Below are 18694 nucleotides of genomic sequence, written 5' to 3'. Positions count from 1 at the left end.
TCTTTTCTGGTTCCATACAAATTTTAGGATTATTTGTTCTAGCTCTGTGAAGAATGCTGGTGTTACTTTGATAGGGATTGCATTGAATATGTAGATTGCTTTGGGTAGTATCGACATTTTAACAATATTTGTTCTTCCTATCCAGGAGCATGGAATCTTTTTCCATTTTTTTGTGTCGTCTTCAATTTCTTTCATAAGCTTTCTATAGTTTTCAGTGTATAGATTTTTCACATCTTTGGTTAGATTTATTCCTAGGTATTTTATGCTTTTTGGTGCCACTGTAAGTGGGATCGATTCCTTGATTTCTCTTTCTGTCACTTCATTGTTGGTGTATAGGAATGCAACCGATTTCTGTGCATTGATTTTATATCCTGCAACTTTGCTGAGCTCATGAATCAGTTCTAGCAGTTTTTTGGTGGAATCTTCTGGGTTTTCCATATAGAGTATCGTGTCATCTGCGAAGAGTGAAAGTTTGACCTCCTCCTGGCCGATTTGGATGCTTTTTATTTCTTTGTGTTGTCTGATTGCAGAAGCTAGGACTTCCACTACTATGTTGAATAACAGTAGCGAGGGTGGACATCCCTGTCTTGTTCCTGACCTTCGGGGGAAAGCTCTCAGTTTTTCCCCATTGTTGATGATATTAGCACTGAGTCGCTCATATATGGCTTTTATCATCTCGAGGTATGCTCCGTCTATCCCTACTTTCTTGAGGGTTTTTATCAAGAAAGGATGCTATATTTTGTCAAAGGCTTTCTCTGCATCTATTGAGAGGATCAAATGGTCTTTGTCCTTTCTTTTAATGATGTGATGAATCACGTTAATTGTTCCATGCCGAGCATGAAGCCTGCTTAGTATTCTCTCTCTCCCTCTTTCTCTCTCTGCGCCTCCCATGCTCATGCTCTCTCCCTCCCCCCTCCCTAAAAAAATAGAATAATGAGTATTATGCAATAAGGATTCTCCTATGTACTTACTAATACCTGTAAATTATACAAAATCTGCTTGATGTGTTCCTTGATTTTTGTTTTAAATCTGAAAAGCCCGATTAATCATTAAGTCTGATTCCACTGAACCATTTCTTCCCTGATAGGTAGTTCTATAATATCTTGACATTAAACTCTCACAAGCTGACTGTAAATCTGTAAATCTGTTTGGTCATGGAAATATTCTATTCCTATCAGTATCCAACATAATAGAAAAAGTGTGAAAAGTAAAATTACAATGAAACCGCATGACACTGAAATAACATGCTCTTAATTATGGAGTAGCACATTGGTGTCATGGGGCAGCACATAATTAAATGGAAAATGAGGTGGGGAGAGAGAATGTGTTGTAAGCTCAGAGGTGGAGCAGTAGCTGGTGGCTGGATTGTCTGGGTCTAAGGATTGGGCAATTCTGCATTTCCAGCCTACTGAATGTAGTACCGTTGGGGTTGGGAGGTCTCAGGTTAGGATGACTGGTGAGATTTGATTTCCCTGTACCTCCTTTTATCTTCTGGTTCAACTCTAGGCCTCTCATACCAAGGGCGGCCAGGAGATGAAGGACAGCTGTGTCGTTTAAGGTGGTTCCATATCCTCCCTCTAGGTAGCAGGGAATGGTTTCTCAGTAAACCAAACACCAGAGAAAAGCCATCAAGTGGGGAGGTACTGATTTTGTTCACTTGAGTTTCATTATTCCTCTTGAAGTTCTTTCAATCTGCCAGCTGCTCCCACCAACATCATGGGCCCCAGAGGCCCCGTGTTTCCTCATTAAAACTTTGTCATGGGGTAGAACAGTTGAGACAATGTGGAATTTTAAATAAGAACCCTATGACACACCAAGAAAGAAAAAAAAGCACGTAAGAAGTATTGTAGAGAGAATCAATTATCTCCAGTAAGAAAAAGCATGACTCTATTTTTTATTTATTTATTAAGATCTTTACGTGTATCTTTGATATTCCTCTTAGCAGCCCTAAAAGATAAGGTAGGTGTTATCATGCCCACTCTACTGATGAGGAAACTGAGGCTCAGAAAGTTTAAATACTTTGTCCATGGTCACATAGCCAGTTAGCAAAAGAGCCAGAGAGTTCTATTTTTCACAAGTAAGGTGCTGGTATCAATTAGACTTTGTCACAAACTGCTGCCCCAAATGTCAGTGGCTTAAAACCAGAATCATTTACTCTCATATATCTGTGGATTAGATGAGAGTCAGCTGATTTAGGCCGAGCTCGGTTGGAGGTGACTCTACTCTGTTGAGTCTGTTACCATCTGGAACTACAAAGCTGGCGCCGTTGTGGCACACTCTCTTTATGGTTAGTAGAAAGGTAAGACACAAGGGGAAACACGCAAAGTCTCTTGTTAGGCTGAGAACCGGCACAGCATCATTTCTACCTCATCCCATTGGCCCAATAAAGTCTTTAGGCTGAACTTAAAGTTAAGGGACAGGGGAGTTCACCCCATCCAAGGAGGGTACTGCAGTTACATGGTTAAGAGCATCTGGACAGGAAAGGAGAAGGAATTGGAGTCACTGAACCATTCTACCCCAGTGTTCTTCCCCATTGCACCAGACAACTTCTCTGCACTGGTTTCTCATCTGCCTTCCAGCTCCCTATGGCTGATCCAATGGGTGTCTGTTCTGCCCTCAAACCAGAGTCAAAGGATGTGATCATGGCTGTTCTACTGCATTCCTCTATGACAGTCTGGATCGTTAACTCAAACTGTTATGCCATCCTTCCTGGGAGACCTACCTCTAAAACACAGGGGAGTGGCCTCATCTAAGCTCACAGCAAATCTACAACACAGAAACCCCTGCAAATCAAAAGAATTGTAAAACTCATATAGTAAGATGCATATACAGCCATCAAGAGTGGGTCATTGCGTGTATCTGAACTATCCGAGCTAGACGCTGATTCTCTGATGTCTAACTCTTTTCTTTCATCCCATTCATTTGGACATTTTTCAATTGAGTACCTACTGTGTGACAGGTAGGGCATGAGGCACTTGAGATGCAGTGATGAGTAGACACAGGCCCTGCCCTCCCAGGGGTATTTTTCCCCCCCCTTGGTAAATTAGTATGTACTGATGTGCGTTAATGAATTCATGTCATGTTATACACACTCACATTTGCATAACTTATTTCCATCTTAACAAGAATTTTAACCCCAAATGTGACCCTTTATGTCATGTCTGGCCCTGATGGGCTAAGGAACACTTTTTTTTTTTAATTCTTTTTAACCTTTTATTTATTTTTGTGAGACAGAGAGAGACAGAGCATGAGAGGCGGAGGGCCAGAGAGAGAAGGAGACACAGAATCTGAAGCAGGTTCCAGGCTCCAAGCTGTCAGCACAGAGCCCGACAAGGGGCTTGAATCCGCAGACCGTGAGGTCATGACCTGAGCTGAAGTTGGACGCTTAACCAACTGAGCTGCCCAGGTGCCCTGGGATAAGGAACACTTTCTGAGCAGGAATGGTTTTCTGGAGTGTGTACATCATACCGCCTAGCCTGTCATTGAGAGTGAGTGCCTAGAATGAAGCCTCTCTACCCACAGTGAATGGACTTGGCAGAAGCCCTGCCTGGAAGGTGAAGTCCAGTTGATTATCCCAGGAGGTGATTTTGTGGATACTCAGTACTCTTCAATGAATCCATACACAAGTACATGCTAAGGGCTGGGTCCTGAAAGAATGTGGGCTCTGCAATGGAACTGCCCAGGTTTGAATCTGCACTTAACCATTTATCAGCCATGTCACCTCTCTGGCATCTGTTTCCTCTGGGTAGAAATGGAGATCATCAGAGAAATTGTTCATGAGTTACTGTGAAGTTTAAATAAGATAATTTATATAAGCACTTAGCACAGTGCTTGACACATTATAGACACTGAATGAATGCTTAGCTGTCATTATCTTGTCCTATAAGCACAGCTGGGTAGAGGAAGGATACAAAATAAATTGAAGAAATTATTCTTGTCTCTAAGAAATGAATAATCCATTTCAGAAGAGAAGGCATATATTAAGCAACAAGAAAGAAATCACAGATGATTATATTAGTTAAGGCTCTTTTATTTGCAAGCAACCGAAATTAACTTTGCTTTATTGAAAAAAAAAAAAGATAGAGTGTAAGAGCCAATGCATTGTGATCCTTCAGGGGTATTCCAAAGGCTCGAAAACAAGTTTAGCTCCCGAGCCTCAAATGGAAAAGAAGCAGGCCAGCTCCAGAAATTCAACAGCTAGTACTGGCTGAGGATCCTGGGCCTCAAGTTCAGACAGGAAGGTGACTTGAACTCTAACACCTCCCAACCTCTGGGTTTCTGTATCCCAGGTTTCACATTTCCAGGAGGAAGAAACTGATTGGCTCAGCTTGTGTTAGTTTTTTTTTTTACCTCTGGACTGATTGATTAGCATGGTCTCATATGAGACACGGCAAGCCTTTGGGGCACCACCTCCTATATATTAGAATCCTCTTCCTAGATTTGAATAGGGAACTTCATAGAATATTTGGCCTCCTGTGACCTCTTTGCCCACATCTCCTACAGTTGACCTTGCTTTTCTTCAAAAAAGCCAGACACACTATGCATCAGGAACTTCCTACTTGCTATTCTCATCTCTCAACCACAAGAATCACTTCTCTACTTCAAATGTTTACTCAAATGTCATCTGCTCAGCGAAGCCTTCCCTGACAAAATTATTTAACATCACAAGTCATTCCCACCACCCCCATACACACACAAACCCATACACATGAACACTTCTACTCTCTCGTTCTCTGCTCTATTTTTCTCTGAAGTATTTATAACCTTCAGTACCAGTTAGCTACTTCTGCATAACAAAACACTACAAACTTAGCGGCTTAAAACAACAGCCGTTTTATTTAGCACATGATACTGAGGGTTGGCTGGGCAGGTCTTCTATCCTAAACTGATTCAGCTGATCGGTTCTGGGTTGGCGCGTGCATCTGTGCTCAGCTGGCAGGTCAGCTGATGGCTGAATGATCCAGAATGGCCCCGTTCACATTTCTCGTGGATGGCAGGCTCAGAAACCTCTGATCTCTTCCATGTTGCTTTCTCATCCTCTAGCAGTCTTTCTTTGATTCATTCCCATAGTGGTCTCAGGGTTCAAAGAGCAGTTAGGGAGTAAGCCGCAGTGAGCTAGCACTTTTCAAACCTGGCTTGTGTGTCTTCTTTGCTAATGTCTGATTGGCCAAAGCAAGTCACATGGCCAGCCTAGTTTTTTTTTTAAGAGGTTGAGAAATAGATTCCAATTCTTGGTAAGAAGAGCTGCAAAGCCATACCACAAAATAACATGGTAAAAGCGTGCTCAAACAGGGATGGGAGATATTTGTGGCCATGCTTGCAATCTACTGCATCTTCTAACATAGCATGTAACTTATTTATTTTGCTTCTTGTAAAAATGACTTGCCATTCATTCATGAATTCCTGCCACAAGCATAACATGGTTGGGGGTGGTGGTGCAAGGGGTGGGGGAGATTTGTGTCAGGAAGTTAGTTTCAGTTTCTTTGCTCACACTGAAGAAAGGGTGTCTATTTCTGTGAGAAGTTTGATTTTTTTAAATGTCTTATTTATTTTTGAGAGAGAGAGACAGAGCACGAGCAGGGGAGAGGCACAGAAAAAGGGAGACACAGAATCTTTAGCAGGCACAGAACCCAACGTGAGGCTCGAACCCACGGACCATGAGATCATGGTCTGAGCCAAAGTCAGATGCTTAACTGACTGAGCCACCCAGGTGCCTCTACCTGAGAAGTTTTCATTACAGTCTGCCCATCAGTTACCACATTTGTATGTTACAGCTAGCTTCTATGCAATTTTGTAACTGTTTTAGTAGCACAATAAACTACCCTAGCAATTGCACAGACAAAATCAACATCCGCCTGAACATTTAAATGAATGCAAATCAACCTAATGGCCTCTCCTGGAGGGAGCATTATCATGCAATGAACATTTGCTCTAACTGATATTATATATGCAAATGAGATTTTAATTTTGATATACTTTCATATGGACATATTTTCAGTACAGTGCAAATCTGATGGCAGTTCATTGCCATTAAGGCTGAATCAGTCTGTTTTCTAGTGTGCATATGTGTGTGCTTAATACTGATATTGACAGTGAGCTTTAATTTTCAAAATATCAGGTGTTCTATTCTGCTGGCCACTTCCCCAGTCCCATGGCAGGCATATTATGGAGAACTTTATTTTTAGGATGGGGACATGATTTCTTGCCCTTCAACATTTTTTATTCCTTTCTCTTCTCCAACCATCTTCCACCCTCTCATTTTCCTCATATCACCCTGGACATTTTTGTTTAAGATATTATAAAGGCACAATGTTGTCACTACTATTATAAATTCACTTGACCTCTCCAAGAAAAAGGAAGGAAGAGGAAAAAAAGGAAGAAAGAGAGGGAGGGAATGAGGGAGTGGGGACAGCTAGAATTCATTGAAAGCTTGCTCTATGCTGGGCATGAAAACCCTAGACTAGTCCTCTGTGGTAGATATTATTGTCCCCATCCAACAGCTAAGGAAACAAAGGCACAAAGAGTTTAAGAAGTTATTTTGCCAAAAGTCATAGAATTACTAAATGGCATACCTGGCATTGAACTTAGGTCTATGGGAACAAAAATGTTCTCAAACCTTAGCAAAGGTGAACTGGGCCAGAACTTATTGAGGATGTTACTAACAACCTCTCCTGGAAAGTATTTATATCTCTGATAAAAATGTTTGGGCACTTTTCTGATACATGTTGAGGAGATTTAGAGCCCTATCTTGGAAGTGAAATTTATGCTCACAATACATTAACCGCACAGCCAACCATCTTTCTTGTCTGTATCCTAGAGCCAGACCTTCTTTCTACTACCTAGTTTAACATCAGGATCTAACCACACGCTCACCCTATTAAAAAATCTCTCCCAGTGGTACTCTCATTCATTGCTGGGAGGAGTGGAAATGTGTACAACCACTTGGGAAAACTTTCTGGCATTATCTCCAAAAACTATGCTTGGGCAAACCCTGTGACCCAGCAACTCCACTCCTGGGCGTGTACCTAAGAGAAAGTAGTGCACATTCCACCAAAAACCTCATACAAGAAGGGTCACAACTGCATTCTTTCCTTTTTTAAAATTCATTGATTAATTAATTTTAAGTCATCTCTACTCTCTAAAACCAATGAGGGGCTCAAACTAACTACCAAGAGTCACATCTATAGTCTTGATAGTCTACTATCAAGAGTCACATGTTCTTCCGACTGAGCCAGCCAGGCACGCCCACAACTGCATTATTTCTAATCGCGGAACACCAGAAGCAATTCTAATGTCCAAGAACACCTAGACAGGTGAACTGTGGCTTATTCATACAATGGGATACCACACAGCAATAAAAATGAATCAACTCTTGCTCCACAGGAAAAGCATGGATGAAGCTCATAGGCATTTTTTTGTAGAGCAAAAGAAGGCCCGGCACAAAAGAAAACCTATGATATAATTTCATTTACATGAAGTTCAAGAGCAGGCAAGATTCATCAGTGGTGGCCTACATAAGATAAAGCAGTGTTGATGGGGAAGAGGCATGAGGGAGATTTCTCTGGAGGTGGGAATGTTCTGTACCACAATCTGGACTGTGGCTACACAACTAAAAATTCACCAAGCTGTACACTTAAGAGTGATGTACTTAACTGTGTGTATGTTATACTTCAAACAATAATTTAAAGAATCCCATTCCAGAAAGATTCTTCACCTTTTCTTGCTATAAGCTTGAATAAAACCTTTGACACACACTGACAATCAGTATGTTTCAGGAACTGCTTTAACATGTGACTGGCTCCGATGCCATGTGCTTTGCATTTACCAAATAGAATTATGTCCTTTTGCTGTTATTTATCTAGCCTGAGGGCAACCTATGCTTTGTTGTGGTACTCAGACTCCTGGTATATCTCGGGCTTGTATTACATCCAGCTCTCAGATCAATAGTTGACTTCCATCCACTCGTGTACTGTTGACTGGTTAGAGAAGAATCTCCCCGTCCCTTATGTCTGTGTCTCCCCACAGTTCCTGCCTCAATGCAATGTTGATTAAGGCGCTCGAGTACAGCTGTTGGATTAAACCACGACAGAAGTTGCTTCATATAGCTCACTCACTTTCTACCTCTCCAAAGAGATGAAAGAGACGAATTGGGGGGAAGTTTAGCATGCAGATGTTTCCCCCTAGACATTCCTCACTCTGAGATTTCCTTTCCCCTGCGTCTATCACATTCCCAGAAAGTGTAAGATGATGCTGGCAGAAAGCTGCCGAGTGTTGTCAACAAGCCCACAAGGGATAAAGAGAATAATGTCATTCTTCCTTATAAGTAGACCTATGAGAGGTGCCAGGGTGGCTCGGTCGATTAAGCGTCTGACTCTTGATTTTGGCTCAGGTCATGAGCTCATGGATTGTGAGCTCCAGCCCTGTATCAGGCTCTGCGCTGACAGTGCAGAGCCTGCTTGGGATCGTCTTCTCTCCCTCTCTCTCTTCCCCTCCCCCACTCTCTCTCTCTCTCTCTCTCTCTCTCTCTCAAAATAAATACATAACTTTAAAAAAAAAACTAAGTAAACCTGTGATATTTGCCTCAAAATATATACCCATAGAAAGTTCTTTGGATTATTCAAGTACATACACACATGTATATATGCATATAAATATCCAATATATATGAGATATGTTTACATACCATGCAATTCACCCATTTAAAGTGTACAGAGTTGTACAGTAATCCCCACTATCAAATTTTAGAACATTTTCATCACTCCGAAAAGAAACCCCATAACCATCAGCACTCACTTCCCACTTTCCCCGAATCCTCCAGTTATAAACAACCAAAAATTTCTTTCTGTCCCTACAGAATTGCCTATATTGGACATTTCATAAATGAAATCATTCAGTGCGTGGTCTTTTGTGTCTGGCTTCTTTCACTTAGCATAACGTTTTCAAGGTTTACGACACATGTAACATGTGTCAGTACTTTATTCATTTACAGTTGACCCTTCAACAGTCTGGGGTTTAGGGGCACCAACCCCTACACAATTGAAAATCTGCATGTAACTTTTGACTCCCCCCCAAAACTTAGGTTTGGGGGGAGTCGAAAGGTAGTCAATAGCCTACTGTTGACCGGCAGTCTTACCGACAACACAAACACGATCAACATATATTTTGTATGTTATACGCACTATATGCTGTATTCTTACAATAAAGTAAACTAGAGAAAAGAAAATTTTATTAAGAAAATTATAAGAGAAAATACATCTACAGTACTGCACTGTATTTATAGGAAAAAAATATGCATATAAGTGCACCCATGCAACAAATCCATGTTGCTCAAGGGTCAACGGTATTTGGCTTTGCCTAATAATGTTCCGTGATATGGACATACCACAATTTATTTGTCCATTTATCACCTGATGGACATTTTAGTTGTTTCCATTTTTTGACTGCTATGAATAAAGCACCTATGAACATTTATGTACAAGTCTTTGTGTGGACATACGTTTTTATTTTTCTTGGATATATACCCAGGAGTAGAATGGCTGGATCATATGGTAACTGTATGTTTAACCAACCTTTGAGGGTTCCAATTTCTCCACATCCTCATCAGCACTTGTTATTATCTGTTTTTTTTTTTCAATTGTAGCCATCCTAGTGAATGTGAGGTGGTATCTCGTCATGGTTTTAACACTTCCCCAATGATTGGTTTCAATTTTTTAAAAATATTTTTAATGTTTATTTATTTTTGAGGGGGGGGAGGGGCAGGGCAGAGAGAGAGGGAGACACAGAATCTGAAGCAGGCTCCAGGCTCTGAGCTGTCAGCACAGGACCCAACGCAGGGCTCGAACTCACGAGCCGTGAGATCATGACCTGAGCCGTAGTTGGCCACTTAACTGACTGAGCCACCCAGACGCCCCAGCATTTCCCTAATGATTAGTGATGAGTGTCTGTTCATGTGCTTATTGGTCATGAGCATATCTTCTTTGGAGAAATGCCTATTTAAGTCTTTTGACCATTTTAATTCTAGTTTGGATGATTGTTACACAGAGCAAAATAAAAACCCAAAACTTAAGAGGACATGTGATTCCCATTTAATTTTCTCTAAGAGTGGCAAGGCCAATATACAAACAACAGGTCTGGTGATATCAGGCAGGCAACAGTGAAACGTAATGAAGATAAAACAATGCAGGAAAAAAATCTCAATGAAGTATAATTATGATATATTTTTATGTATTTGGAAAACAAGTTAATTCCAGCCCTGCAAGGCTGCACATTTACCTCAAGCATTAGCAGCACTCCATTTCGATTTTCTTTCAGCTAAAAACCAAGGAACTGTTAAATTGACAACAGGCTTTCATTTTGTCAGAACGGAGATTAAAGCACCCAAGAGAAGTTTAAGCAATTCTTTTCCACTGGGTAGGCTATTATTAGGCAAATTGCACTTTGTTTTTCAATATTTCTAATAAACACTCTTTGTATGATTATCCCCTAATACAAGCCCATGCCATATCCAGGAGGTACTTGGCTTCATATGACCTTGTTATGAAAAGCCTATGTAACATCTAAAAATATCTCTAAGATTAGTAATATCTGTTGTAAACAAATTGACTTAACTTTTCCTTTCTTTTCTTTGTTGTTTTTTGGGTTTTTGTTTTGGTATGACCCTAGAGAGAATTGTCTCCATTGAGCTACTCAGTAGGCTGGCACCAACTCCCAAACCTGGAAGTGCCGGGGCTACCCCACATCACAAGGGATTTTTATGATAAAGAAGCATACTTCCACTAAACAATCTGCAACAAGCCAAACGCTGTGAACTGAAGTCCTGTGGAGCTTGATGATACCTCAGCAATCCACAGGGAGCATTCTCAGGCTGCTTACGGTTCCTGTTACCAACACAGAAATAGCCCCATTACTTGCAGAGTCTGCTCAGTAATCCTGGCTTAATTATCCTCCACCAGTCTGATGTTTTTCCTTGAACATCGAACGGCATCGAAGTTTCCCCTGATGCAGCATTCACAAAAGCAGCAGTATATGTCCTCTTCAGTCCTGCTCATAACTCCAGGCCTTTTAGGGGAACCCACAATCCTTGCAATCAAGTGTCCGATTAGAGATTTTCACTCCCCGAGGCCTCCCTCTTTATGGTATCATTGCTTCTGAAAACTAAAGAAAGCCACTATGGGATAAGAGCAGGGGAGCCGTTCTCTTTTCTTTCTAAGACCTTAGAATCCAAGTGGTTACAGTATCATGTTAGAGGGTCAGAGCTGACTTCAAGCCCAGATCTGCCCTTTTGCTGGCTGTGTTGCTTTGGGTGGGTTTATTTGGCAATTTCTAGATTTCAGTCTTCAAAATCTTAATCAAGAAGGGAATTATAAATGAGTATTAAAAGCACACAGGGGGCATCTCGGTGGCTCAGTCGGTTAAGCGTCGACACTTGATTTCAGCTCAGGTCATGATCTCACAGTTTGTGAGTTTGAGCCCCGCATCAGGCTCTGTGCTGACAGTGCGGAGCCTGCTTGGAATTCTCTCTCTCCCTCGTTCTCTGCCCCTCCCCCACTTGCACTCTTTCTTCCAGAAGAAATAAAAACACTTAATAAAAATAAATTTAAAAAATACATAAAAGCACACAGAATGAGGGGCGCCTGGGTGGCTCAGTCGGTTAAGTGACTTTTTTTTTAATTTGTAAACATTTTTATTTATTTTTGAGAGACAGAGAGAAACACAGAGCGTGAGCCAGGGAGTGGCAGAGAGAGAGGGAGACACAGAATCCGAAGCAGGCTCCAGGCTCCGAACTGCCAGCACAGAGCCCAACACAGGGCCCAAACCCACCAACTGCGAGATTATGACCCGAGCTAAAGTCAGACACCCAATCGACTGAGCCACCCAGGCGCCCCAAGTGACTGACTGTTGATCTCAGCTCAGGTCTTGATCTCAGGGTCGTGAGTTCAAGCCCAGCATTGGGGTCTGCACTGGGCATGAGGCCTACTAAAAACAAAACAAAACACAAAATGAGCTTTGAAAGGGTTAGAGGAAGAGTCTCTAGGCTGAGTTTCCAGTAACACTCCCAGGGCACATGGCACACATAGGCTAGCGAGACAGTTGCCCCATACCCTGCCTTCCTATCTTCTATCTTGACATTTATTTATAGTAGAGAAGCATTTATCACTGTGCAGGATAGTTTGAATTGCAAAATACAGCTATATTTAACAACATTTTTGAAAAGTAACAAAGAGCCTGCCGCATCTCCTGCCTTTATAGCCTATGAAGATGGACAAGTGGACCCTGTGCATTTTCTGTGGGTTAAGGAGAGATCATGGATACCATCCAGATATTCTCCTAAAAATAGTGAGAGAATCCCTCACTTTGTTCCTTCTGTTCCATTTGCTCAAATACAGACTTAGAATTGTGGACGCCAGATGTCCAATGGGGGATCACCAGATGTCCCCATAGTAAATGGTTACTAGAGGCATAACAATTAAGTCCCGTGCTTGAAAAAAAAGATGGACAAGTGAGTGGAATACACGTTGGATAAGACACTAGGAAAACCGAATTCCGTGTCCAGATCTGCCAACGTACTCTGTGGGAGCTTAGCTTGGGCAAGGCACCAGACCTCCCTGACCTCAATGACTTCATCCAGAAAATTGAGGAAGTGGCCCAGTTAGTAAAGCCAGTTATTGTTCCAGTAATCCTAGGAGCATCAGTGAACTCTGCAAATTATATAAGTAGATATGTTTCTCGCATTTAATTTTTAATGGAATTAGTTGTCTCATGGTTTTTAAAGTCATACATTCTCATTTTTGAAGGCTAGAAAACTATAAAAAGATAGACCTTCTTGTAATTCCCACTACACCTTATGTTTTGTATTCCTGGACTTTTTTTCTCAGAAATTTCCCCATTCCTGTTCCCCTCCAATATAACATTATTTTGTCTTAGAAGATCCAGTGTGAGCTATTCTTGTTTCAAAAATGGCATTTCCAGTATAAAAGTGGACTATTCAATCCAGTCCATGAGCATGAACTTTTAAGTTGGGGGGGGGGGAATTATTAAATTATGCTACTTATTCTCATCTAAATTTAATCTTCTATTTCAATTCCAGTAAATAGTCCAGTATTAGGTGGCAGAGACATAACTTAAGCAACCTAATGTTAATTTTCTCTATACCTAATGAGAGTAATGCTCTGGAAAGTCAAATCCTGAGAAAGCCTGTCAATTTGTCACATAAGGCTGAAAACAGGACTAGGGGACTGAGAGGAGTGGGGGTTAGAAAATTGGTACCATACTTTAATGCAAAATTAAATTTGAAATGGAGACATTAGACATTGAAGTACTCAGTTTGTCCTCAAGTGAGAAAGACAGCTACCTATGTGATATATTTGAAAAATAGCCATGGGGTGCCTGGGTGGCTCAGTTGGTTGAGTGTCTGACTCTTGATTTCCACTCAGTCATGATCCCAGAGTCGTGGGATCAAGCCCTGAGTTGGGCTCCGCACTGAGCATGGAACCTGCTTAAGATTTACTCTCTCTCCCTCTGCCCCTCTCCCCCACTCATACTCTCTCTCTCTAAAAACAAACAAAACAAAAAAGAAAGAAACTAAAAATAAGTAAAAAAATAGCCTCAACTTCCACCTCTCAGCACTATTTGTTTTGAGCTGAAATTCTACCATTTCATCGTGCTTCAGAGCATATTTAATCTTTAGGAGTCCTCTCTATAAGGATGCAACTACCTGTTGGAAGGAAGGGCAGGTAATTACTTATTACCAAGTAATAAGTTAGAGGAGACTATAACAGCAAAGCCCTCAGGAAAAGGAAGCGAAGAAGGCCATCTCTTACATGCCCATCACACTCTGCAGGGAGGTTTCCCACTTTAAGTCACGCAACACTGGGACACAGGCAGAGCAAGTGCTGTCGCACCCATTTGACGTACGAGGAAATGGAAGCTCCAAAAGATGAAGTGACTTGTCCCATGGCCTAAGGAGTGGATCCAAGAACTCCAACTCCCAACCACTGATTCTTGGTGCACAGCACTTTGCACTCCCCCACCTCTAGAGCCAGGGGAATGACAGATAAGTGAAAATAGAAGGGGAAGGGAGGAGACATATTAAGGACTTCACTCTTGCCTACAGTAAAATGGTGTTGTGTTTCCAACTGGACAGAATCCTTTCCCCTTTATTTTCAGTGAATGTGTGACCATTCTTACCCCTTGCTTAAGGCCCACAGTGTCATGGTACGACATCCGAAACAAAAAAACGGACACACAAAAACACACGTCTCACTCTACAGCACCTTGTAAATCTACATATGCATTTCCTGGCGTCTGTTCATGAGCGGCGAAGAGGAACTATACCTCACCACGCTGCGAGACGTCGCTCATGTCCTCTTTGAGACATTCCTCTGCTCATTCATTTATGGTAACTCCCCCTCACCCCCCACACCTGGCTCCCCCCTCTCTCTCTGAAATCTCTCCAGGGCCTCTCATATACATCTCCAGCCTTTCCAGACTACTCTCGTCTTCTGGGAGTAGTTTTCTACCCTTTCCTATGTAAATCAACTTAGTGTTTTCACTTTGTCTAATCCTTCTCTCCACTTAATATTGTGGCGGCCATGCTCCAACAACCTGGGATTCTCAAAAGGTGAGAGAGGAGGAAAAGCTGGGAATCCATATACATCACTAAAATGGATCCTGTCATAGCCAACAGCAAGATTCAAAGTGTCTGTGGAAAATGATTAGCTCAGTCCTGTCCTCTCTCCTTCCTCTCCCAGTTTAACCTCTTTAGGGGAAAAGTGGGCTTATTATAAAGGATTTATCTCTCCCTCTAAACTAGGGCATTTAAGCTGTGCTTTTTGAATGCTGAGGAAATTGAGGAATTACAGGCCTCCTGCCTACTACCACACATCTCCTAACTTGGGCATTCCCAACTTGTTGAGAAAGAGCACTTGTTTTAAGAGTGGAACAGTTGAGGCACCTGGGTGGCTCAGTCAGTTGAGTGTCCAACTCTTGACTTCAGCTCATGGGATGGAGCCCCAAGTCAGGCTCCGCACTAAGCGTGGAGCCTGCTTAAGATTTCCTGTACTGGGCACCTGGGTGGCTCAGTCAGTTCAGTGTCCGACTTCGGCTCAGGTCATGATCTTGTGGTCTGTGAGTTCGAGCCCCGCGTCTGGCTCTGTGCTGACAGCTCAGAGCCTGGAGACTTCTTCGGATTCTGTGTCTCCCTCTCTCCCTGCCCCTCCCCTGCTCATGCTCTCTCTCTCTCTCTCTCTCTCTCTCTCTCTCTCTCAAAAATAAACATTAAAAACAATTTAAAAAAATATTTTCTCTCTCTCTCCCTCTGCCCCTCCCCAATTCACACTCACGAGCTCACTCAAAAACAAAAAATAAAATAAAATAAAAATGGAACAGTCAATATGTATTTGCCCTCAATATTTTTACAAAAATTTGAGCTGAAATATTCTTTATTCCCCTCTATTATTTATAATGTTTTTTTTAAATTTATTTTTGAGAGAGAGAGAGAGAGGAAGGGTGCAAGCAGATAGAGACAAGAGAGAGAGGATCTGAAACAGGCTCCAGGCTCTGAGCTGTCAGCACAGAGCCCAATGTGGGGCTCAAACCCATGAACTGCGAGATCATGACCTGAGCTGAAGTCAGATGCTCAACCAACTGAGCCACCCAGGCGCCCTTCTCTTTTTCCCCTCTAGACTGTAAGCGCCTTGAGGGCATCTTTGTGCTTAGTTTAAGATTTAGTGGCATGTGACATATAGTAGGGACTCAATATTATTACAAGAAGGTGTCCAATGATCAAAAAGTGAGAAATAGATACATCATTTAAAAATAATTTTATAAAAAAATAAATTAAAAAAATTAAAATAACTTTATAATTTTATATTCTTTCCTGCCAGAACTGAGAGGTCCAACATCCTCAAGTATTGTTTATCTGCACAGCCTTTTCCAGCTGTGTTAAATCAATGGAAGCACTAGTCATTCTTATCATCAAACACCAATAATTCATTCATGACCCTGTAATGGCTTTTCTGATCTCCTGTGGAAAATGCTGCTAAAAACAGACACCCACCATTTTTATTTTATTTTCTTCTTTATGAGGAGGAAGTAAATAGTTTAATATCCATCACCCTGGAATATTTTTACTTCTGGCTTTTTTTGTTCTTGGTTCTAACATGATTTAAAAGATAAAATGTTTGGATAGAATGCTCATTTAATATAAGTTATATATGCACAAGACACATCTCTGACCATATTACATAGTCCAAACATCTTCATTATACTTGAATGTAGGAAGAGCAAACAGTTTGCATGGATATTCACTCTGGAAACAAATACCCAAGTCAAGCATTGCATCCAGTCAGTGCTCATATCTTTTCTTGCCTTAGGAGTCTCCATTGAGGACTAAAGTATAGAGTTTGGCATATCAGCAGAAAAAAATACCTACAGACTTAAAACTTTTTTTAATTTTTTAAAATGTTTATTTTTGAGGTGGGCGCACAGAGAGAGGGAGACCCAGAATCCGAAGCAGGCTCCAGGCTCCGAGCTGTCTGCACAGAGCCCGACACGGGGCTCAAACTCAGGGACTGTGAGATCATGACCTGAGCCGAAGTCGGATGCTCAACCGACTGAGCCACCCAGGTGCCCCCAGACTTAAAACTTTGAAACAAGACTCGCCCTTTATAAGGAACCGCTTTGAGGAAGGGAAGAGAACCAGAGGTTAGGTACCTCTACATTCCATTTCCTTAGCAAATCAAAAGTACAGACTTTCTTTTCTATCTGAGTATACTCCCTGTTTTGATTTGGATTTCCTTAAAAGTGGAGCCAGGGATAGAGTTCACCCGGACATATTTTGGGTTTTAGGTACATTCTTAAATCCTGTATCATTGTTCTTCCCCTCAGTGATTCCTCATCGTTTCTGGAGGTAAAAAGGGCTCATTTTCTTGTTTTCTGGCACATTTATAGATTTATTTATATTTTTCTAGATTGTCTTGCATTTTCTAGGAACTGGACACAGTGCAGCGAGGCTTGTTTCATGTGCCCAGTCTCTACAATAAACTGAAATTGCTAATTTTCACTAAATCCTTCATGGTGAACAAGACAAGCACTAAAATCTCTTTTGAGTTTATTACCACCTCTACTAAGGAACCAGTGACAGAGTAGATCTCAGTCCTGAAAACCTGTCTAGAGCTAGTTCTTCTACATCAAAGCATGAGAACGCTTATTGTCCTTCAATATGCATTCTCTCCTTCCTTGCAGTAGAATCCCTGAGTTATAGCTGGGCCTATGGCCACCCAGCTAGAGACTACACGTCCTAGCTTCCCTCGCAGCTAGTGTGGCCAAGTCAGGAAATGCTGGCCAAAGAGATATAATGGAAGCAACGATGTGTCAGTAAATCTTGAACCACCAGCTCTCAGGGGTTGGGGTATGGGAAGAGGAGACTTGATGTGCAGCATTTGCTGATGTCTATGGTGTAAACACTCCCACCACATCTGATTTCAAGATAGAAGGTCACCAAATGCAGAGTTGGGAAGAAATCAGCAGTAGACCATTATAGACTGTTGCTGCCATACAGGTAACATAGATTCAAATAGCAGCAATAGCACAGACAATAGTACAATGTACTAAAATAGCTAAGAAGAGCTTTGAATGTTTGCCTTTTTAAAATACAATTTGTTTGATGGTAAATTTACATAATTTAATTTTTAATAATGGCTGTGTTTAGCCACCAGCTTGCAAAATTCTTGAAGATTTAACAATCGCCTCTCACAAGCTGGTACAAGCTGTGTGAGACAGCTCTCATACACCATCCAGTGAAAGAAATGTGTGAAATATTTGTCACATTCTTAAAAGGAAACTTCTTGCCCTCCACTTCCCCTTTCCCTGTTTCTGCAGTCCAGAATACAGATTAAGTGGTGGTGAGTCACTTATTTTTTTTAAGTGTTTTTTTAAATTTCTTTTCTTTTCTTTTTATTTTTTGAGAGAGAGAGAGTGAGCATGGCAGGAGCAGAGAGAGAGGATCCTAAACTGGTTCCATGCTATCAGCACCGAGCCCAGAGTGGGGATCCCTCCCACGAACTGGGAGATCATGACCTGAGCTGAAATCAAGAGTTGGACACTTACCTGACTGAGCCACCCAGGCGCAAGTCACTTTTAACCCAACAGATGAAGACACCATTCAAAGGGCTGGTAAAACAAAAAGAAAGAAGAAATCTGGGTCCCTGGATGAATTTTTAGAGCAGTTTCCCTATTCCTCAGTCTACCTCCCGGGTCAGACTTTTCTGTGAGGGAGAAATAAATTTTCTGTCTTGCAAAAGATCATTGTTATCTGATCTCTGTTAAGGTGCCCAAACAAACTAACACCGAATTTGCTACCAGAAGCAGGGCTGACTTAACAGAATATGTAATATGTGCCATTTGCTTAGCACTTTGGGCAGCAGGCAGTCAGTAAACAGATAACGCAGTCTGGATAGATGGTGACCCCCGTTATGTCATAGCAAACATTTGGTAAAACTGTTGTCAGTGCATCAAAAGGCACGCCACTTGCCTAGTGAGCTTGTAGCTTATGGGAAAGCAGTTAACAAAACTCACTTTGTTGGTCTTCCTTGGCTTCTTTTAGCAGAGTACTACAGTCAAGAACTGAACACAGTCAAGGGTTAACCAATTTGCAAAGGTGAAAGGAGATACAGTTCCGCCAAGAGATGCTCTC

At 41.6% G+C, this 18694-nt stretch overlaps 1 long non-coding RNA gene across 5 annotated transcripts in view; it reads left to right on the top strand.

The window, feature by feature from the left end:
* The window catches only part of LOC113597275 (uncharacterized), a 29342-nt gene extending 10908 nt beyond the window's left edge, over positions 1-18434 (top strand). For all 5 annotated transcript variants that reach the window (XR_008290073.1, XR_008290076.1, XR_008290075.1 and 2 more), the window contains one exon: positions 17968-18434. This is a non-coding gene — a long non-coding RNA (uncharacterized LOC113597275). The remainder of the gene's footprint in view (positions 1-17967) is intronic.
* Positions 18435-18694: the final 260 nt, after the last annotated feature.

Source organism: Acinonyx jubatus, chromosome X (genome assembly GCF_027475565.1).
Source record: "Acinonyx jubatus isolate Ajub_Pintada_27869175 chromosome X, VMU_Ajub_asm_v1.0, whole genome shotgun sequence".
In the NCBI taxonomy this organism is placed as follows: Eukaryota; Metazoa; Chordata; class Mammalia; order Carnivora; family Felidae; genus Acinonyx; species Acinonyx jubatus.
Note: the sequence above shows the minus strand (reverse complement) of the source record. Positions and strands in the feature narration are given on the sequence as shown.